Genomic DNA, 6,338 nt, shown 5'->3' with positions numbered 1-6,338 from the left:
GGTGACGGTGTTGTTAAAATGCTTAAATAAAATTTTCTTACAATGCCAAAAATAATCGAATGGCGTAAGATGAACGCCTAGTATTAAGATCTTTTTATAAAGTGAATTTCCCGTATTTTTGAAGCCTCAGCAGTAGGGGGATATAAGGCCGACTAGGCATAAATTTGTGGTGTGTAAATTGTACGTGTAAATCGTGTACTTTTTAATTTTTAATTTTTTTATTTCAATTTATTTTAGTAGCGCCTCTGTTTATGAGGTTCACCAGTGGGAGGCTCCTTTGCACAGGATGCCGGCTAGATTATGGGTACCACAACGGTGCCTATTTCTACTGTGAAGCAGTAATGTGTAAGCATTACTGTGTTTCGGTCTGAAGGGCGACGTAGCTAGTGAAATTACTGGGCAATGGGACTTAACATCTTGTGTCTTAAGGTGACGAGCGCAGTTGTAGTGCCGCTCAGAATTTTTGGGGTTTTTCAAGAATCCTGAGCGGCACTGCATTGTAATGGGCAGGGCGTATCAATTACCATCAGCTGGACGTCCTGCCCGTCTCCACCCTTATTTTCATAAAAAAAAGGTACAGCTCTCTAACAAACAGGTGGATGGACAAACGGATGGTCATACAGACTTTGTCATTGTTACCCTTCGAGTACGGAACCCTAAATAGGTTTTAATTGACCAATCAATAACACAGAACAATTCAATCAAATCACTTTATTTAAATTTCTAATACTGAATTACAGGATTTTTTCAATCCATTGAATTTAGGATTTTTTTTTGCGCCCAGGCAAAGGGAAAGGCCTACCCTCCGGGATAACGACGGGAGGGAGGTGGTGAATGCTCATGCATACCAACGCAGCCTCAGTCTGTGTGTAAGTGCCTACCCACTAAACACCAGCTGAGGTTGGCTTTGGGCAAGTGCCCTCTAAGCATTCATTGAAGGCGACCTTCTGTTGGGTAGAGAGAGGCGCGCGGGAGGCGAGAGTTGGGTAAATGATCGCATTTAAGAGACATAAATATAGACATATACACAGTCATATAAAACTTTCGACAGCACGTTCGAGTTAATTCAAAACGCATTCAATTCCCAAGGGTAACAAATTACTGGTGTAATTTGGCAGATGACGCAAACTTGACCTTGTGACGCCCTAGAGCATAGCAAGATTACACTTGACGCTTTGTTCACTATCACTATAAATATTAGATAGTTTATACGACTAGATAGAGTCTCTAGCTGTGATACAACGGATAACAACAGGACAGGAATATTGGTTTAGTGTGCGTGACATGCTACGGACTTACACTCGCGATTTGAACGATACTTTGAGAGCATAGCGAGATTACACTAAACACTTTATATACTATCGCTATAAATATTAGATAATTTATACGTCTAGATAGTCTCTTGCTGTGAGACAACCGATACAAACAGGCCAGGAATATTAGTTTGGTATGCGTGAGATACACTTGACGCTTTATTCACTATCACCATAAATCTTAGATAATTTATACGTCTAGATAGAGTCTCTTGCTGTTAGACAACCGATAAGATCAGGCCAGGTTTATTAATTTAGTGTGCGTGACAAGCTACGTCTTACACTCGCGATTTGCATTACACTTTGTGTTAATGTGCGTGAATTGCTTAAAATACAGGTTAGTTCTAAAGTATATATTTTTCGACGTGTTCGAATCTGTGATAGTCTATCGATAGTAATACGGTCTATTATATTGTTTACTAGTGACGATCCGCCTGTCATTCGCGTGTCTCCTGCCCGTATATCCTTGCCTGGTGTAAACATTTCCAATGGTAGTTAAATCTAGCTCTATGGGAATTGTTTGAACCTCAATAGCTCTTGATCCTGACTACCTAAAACCCAAACACAACTAATTTAGGCTTTTCCCATCAAAATCTTCCCAATGATTAAAGTTTATTTATCACAATAGGTACGGTACCATAAAATTCTCAATATTGTCTTTGTGCTTCATATAATACTAGCTGACCCTACAGACATTGTTCTGTGCATAATAAAAAAATACTGATTTTATGTATTTGTCAATAATATTTCATATCACCAAGAATTATTTTGTAAAATATGCTCACTGTCAATGACGTTATATATTATATTGTATAGAACATCATTGCTCCCTGTTGTCAACTATAATAAAATTATTTCACAGCAGAACTGTCAAACCGTGCGTCACTAAATTCTCTCATTGAAAATATGTCCATACAAAACAAATATTTATTTATTTATTTATTTATAGGACAACCAGTAGTTGTTACATTCTAATATGCTTAAAATATATCAAATATTAACAAATAATGAGTTGAATGTACAACAAATTAAGGTGTCACAACATGCACAGAAAACAATTATATAAAATAAAACAAAAATTATAAAATCAAGATATGAATTTGAAAAGAAGGAAAAAAAAGAAGAAGAAGAATATTAATCATATTTTGGCGCCTAACAATCTCGTAATAAATTGAAAATAAAAATAATTATGGGTCCAAAATCGTCCCAAAGCGAAATAATAACTATCCTATCTCTCAAATTGGACCAAACTGCACTCCATGAAGTAATCCCCATTAAAATCCGTTCATAAGTTTTGGAGTCCATCGCGGACAAACAACGTGTCCCGTAATTTATATAATAATAATAATTAATCACAATTCATAACAAGTATTTCCAATTGTTTGCCTAGTACTACTATTTTAATACACAAATTTAATAAAATAATTTAATATTTTAATAACACACACACGTGCAAAGGAACGCGAAGCTAATTATGAAATCATTATAAATTTCACATTACAGAAATTTGTATGTAGGAAATCCCCGCGTTATATTATGCGGGCAATGCCCGTGTTATACGGCGGATTGAAATCGCGTTATATGAGTCGAAGATCGGTCTTGCGCTGCCCTCATCCAACTTATTCCGGTGATCTTAACAAGATCATCGGCCCATCTTAGGGGTCTACCCACACTGGGTCTTCCAGTACCGTGGTCACCATTCGTGGACTTTACTGCCACAACGGCGACCTGTCCGTCGAGCTTTATTCCCTGCCAACTGCCACTTCAGTATCGCAATCATCTCCTCATTTCTGATTCGAACTCGCAGGGAAACTCCGAGCATAGTCCTCTTCATTGCCCTCTGAGCGACCATCAGTCATATTTTATACATACGTACACATATTGTAAATACAGACAGACAGACAGTGACGCTGTGTGATGATTTTTCACACGTTCAAACGTGCTATGGGCATAGTATGAGGCTCGGCCATTATAAGTAGAGTGAAGTTCTATGCCGGAGATTATCCCTTGAAGGGGTGAAAAGGGTTCAGAGAAAGGGATATAAAACTACTATTGTACTCTTTGTGGGAAATATAGATAATTACCAATGAAGTACTACTGTAACATGCATCGATTTTATACCTTCCATATAATATTAACTGAGAAAACGATTTTAATATTTTTCAACGACGCAAAATACTGGCGAATAATTTTAATATGTCAAGTAACAAGTTACCCAATAAGATCGGTATTTAGTCAAACGCCGATGAAGTCACGGGCATTAAGATATTTTGTCATTAAATGAGGAGGTCCAAACTCCTCTATTTTTACACCATAGGAAACATATGAGGGTCTTCTATGAAGCAAAAAAGGGAATGTAAAAATAGGATATCGTGTCAAACTATAAATACTGCTGAAAAAAATATAGTTCACAGTTTGTTGTATGATGTTAAAATTATTATTTGATAATAAAGTACAACAGTTTTTTATAACAAAATTTAATATAGTTCTTATTATATTTCCTGCTTTTACAAATGTCAAAATTAAAAAAAGTTTCCCGTACCGGGAATCGAACCCGAGCCTCCTGGGTGAAAGCCAGGTATCCTAGCCACTAGACCATACGGGATGTGACAGAGATGCCAAAATATTCAAATATTCGATATTTGCAGAATCACATAAGTTAACGCTAAGAATTTAGATGTTTTATTGCAAAGGGAAACGGCCTGTTTACCCCCTCCAATTAAATAAAGTTACTAAATGACTCACGGTTTGTAAACTCATCAAGTAATGTTTTTTAGCATCTATTTAAGCCCCTAGTGATTAGTGGTGCTTTTTAGTTTGATTAAATAAATAAATGGTTTATGTTAGATAAAAATGAAAATTTTTTTAGATCCGCATAACGCAAAATTATTTACCATCTCATTTGATAATAATCTCAATAGACTTACCTATTTAAATCTTTGTTAGCGATGGTTTTCCCAATCATTGGATTAACAGATTTAAATGTAACAACATACTAACAATTATCATAAACATCAATTGAACGAAACGAATTTATTAAACTAATAACATAGCTTACGATAATTTTCTTTATCATTAATTCTTTAGTGTAACGTATTTTTAACCGACTTGAATAATAGAGGACGTTATAATATTATCTGTGTTGTATCCATGTTAGTTATGAAGGCACTCCGTCATTTTTCAAATCATTTGGTTTTTGTTTTTATAAAAAAAAAAACACTATTTATCTTATTATGTGTACTTATTTTGGTTTAGCTATTAAAGTGTGGGTAGTCGTCAAAACAAGTTTTCCGATAACTTATTTTACGTATTTCGAAGTATAAAATTAAATTACAAAATAATTACAAAAATATTAAAACAGCCGACTGCTGTCAACTCGAGCTGCCCGTGGCCAAGTATACTGAAAAGTATCTTAATGAATAATGCGGTGCTGCTTGTGGTGCCAGGTCAACCTGTTATATTTAACTAGCTGACCCAGCAAACGTTGTATTGGCGATATTAAAATCGCAAAACAAAAGATACTGTTGATCGTAGATGGGTGAAAATTGGAAGTTGTATATATTTTTTAATGTTGACTCATAATCAAACAAATTTAAAAAAAATGTCAAAAAAATAAAAAAAATAAAATTTCGTGTGGACCACCTTAACATTTAGGTGTATGAAAAATAGATGTTGGCCGATTCTCAGACCTACTCAATATGCTCACAAAATTTCATGAGAATCGGTCAAGACATTTCGGAGGAGTACGGGAACGAACATTGTGACACGAGAATTTTATATATAAGATAAATCATTGTATTTGATAGATAATTATGACAATGGTCACGACCATTATGTTCACGAAGCATCCTTACACAAACAAAGAGTTCAAGCTCTAAAGGTTGATGCTCCAATATACGATAATTTATATTTATACAGCTAGCTCTTTATTACTTTTTATGAAATAGTTTATATAATATAAGCACGACTCATATATTGGATGCAGCGCCTTGCAATCTAATTGTTATGTATATTACAGCCATCACAAAGTACTTACGTATTTGATTGAAAAGAGTAGCCGTTGAGTTTCTATATGTTCTTCTCACGAGCTCAATTTTATATGAACATAATATGGTAAATTCAGTAAATCGAAAAAAAAATGTGTTTTTAGTTTTAGCTTACTCCATAAAGTATATTTGACTTTGAAAAAATGCTATTTTCTTAAAAATTACTGTTAAAACACACACTACTACATTAATTATACTAGATTAAAAGCGTCGTGATAAAAAAAAATTATTCAAATATTTTTAATTTTACAAAATATCTAATAATTAATGTTAATATTTAGTTGATAGTTTCTTAAACGTTAGTGGAACTCGCGTTAATAAAGGAACTTTAAGTCTACTTCTTTCTAAATAATTTGATCAAATTTAGTATGGACATAGTCTTAAGCAAATTTAATAGAATTCCCAAAGAAGCTCAATATGTACGCATTCCACGCAGCCAAAGTCACGGGCAGTGATCTCATTACTAATTGTATATAAGGCGAGATCTAGCATTATACAATTGATATTATTATCGAATCGACCAACACAATAAGGCGTCAACGACATTTTGTCTCGACCTTACGACACGGACTTATATCAACTGGAAAGTTTAGGAAGACAGTAGAACAAAAAGTCACAGCCAATCTCATAGGTCAATAAGAAAGACCAAGACGAAATATTAAGATCAATAGTGAAACAATCGAACTGAGGCAAATGATAATCTATCCAACCCTATTATTGTTCGAGAGTAATATAATATCTTCGTATAATATATACCTGCAAATAATATATAATAACGTATATATATATACGTGGGTAACACTGAAAATGTTTAGAACTGGCCAGTTAGGAACATTGCTAATGAAAACTTTTTTGGAATTTCAATTTTAGAACTATTTGGTTACCTAATGTACCTAGTATATTGCATTCATTTGTCATTTGTTTTTGTGAATTGGTGGCAAATTTAAAACTCTTGTTACACGTGAAAATGAACCTAATG

General features: G+C 34.2%; 1 non-coding gene across 1 annotated transcript; it reads right to left on the bottom strand.

The window, feature by feature from the left end:
• Positions 1–3,846: 3,846 nt before the first annotated feature.
• Positions 3,847–3,918, bottom strand: Trnae-uuc (transfer RNA glutamic acid (anticodon UUC)). The gene has a single exon. It is a non-coding gene; the product is annotated as a tRNA-Glu (tRNA).
• Between the last annotated feature and the right edge of the window lie 2,420 nt (positions 3,919–6,338).

Source organism: Leptidea sinapis, chromosome 34 (assembly GCF_905404315.1).
Source record: "Leptidea sinapis chromosome 34, ilLepSina1.1, whole genome shotgun sequence".
In the NCBI taxonomy this organism is placed as follows: Eukaryota; Metazoa; Arthropoda; class Insecta; order Lepidoptera; family Pieridae; genus Leptidea; species Leptidea sinapis.
This window is presented reverse-complemented; position numbering and strand designations above follow the sequence as displayed.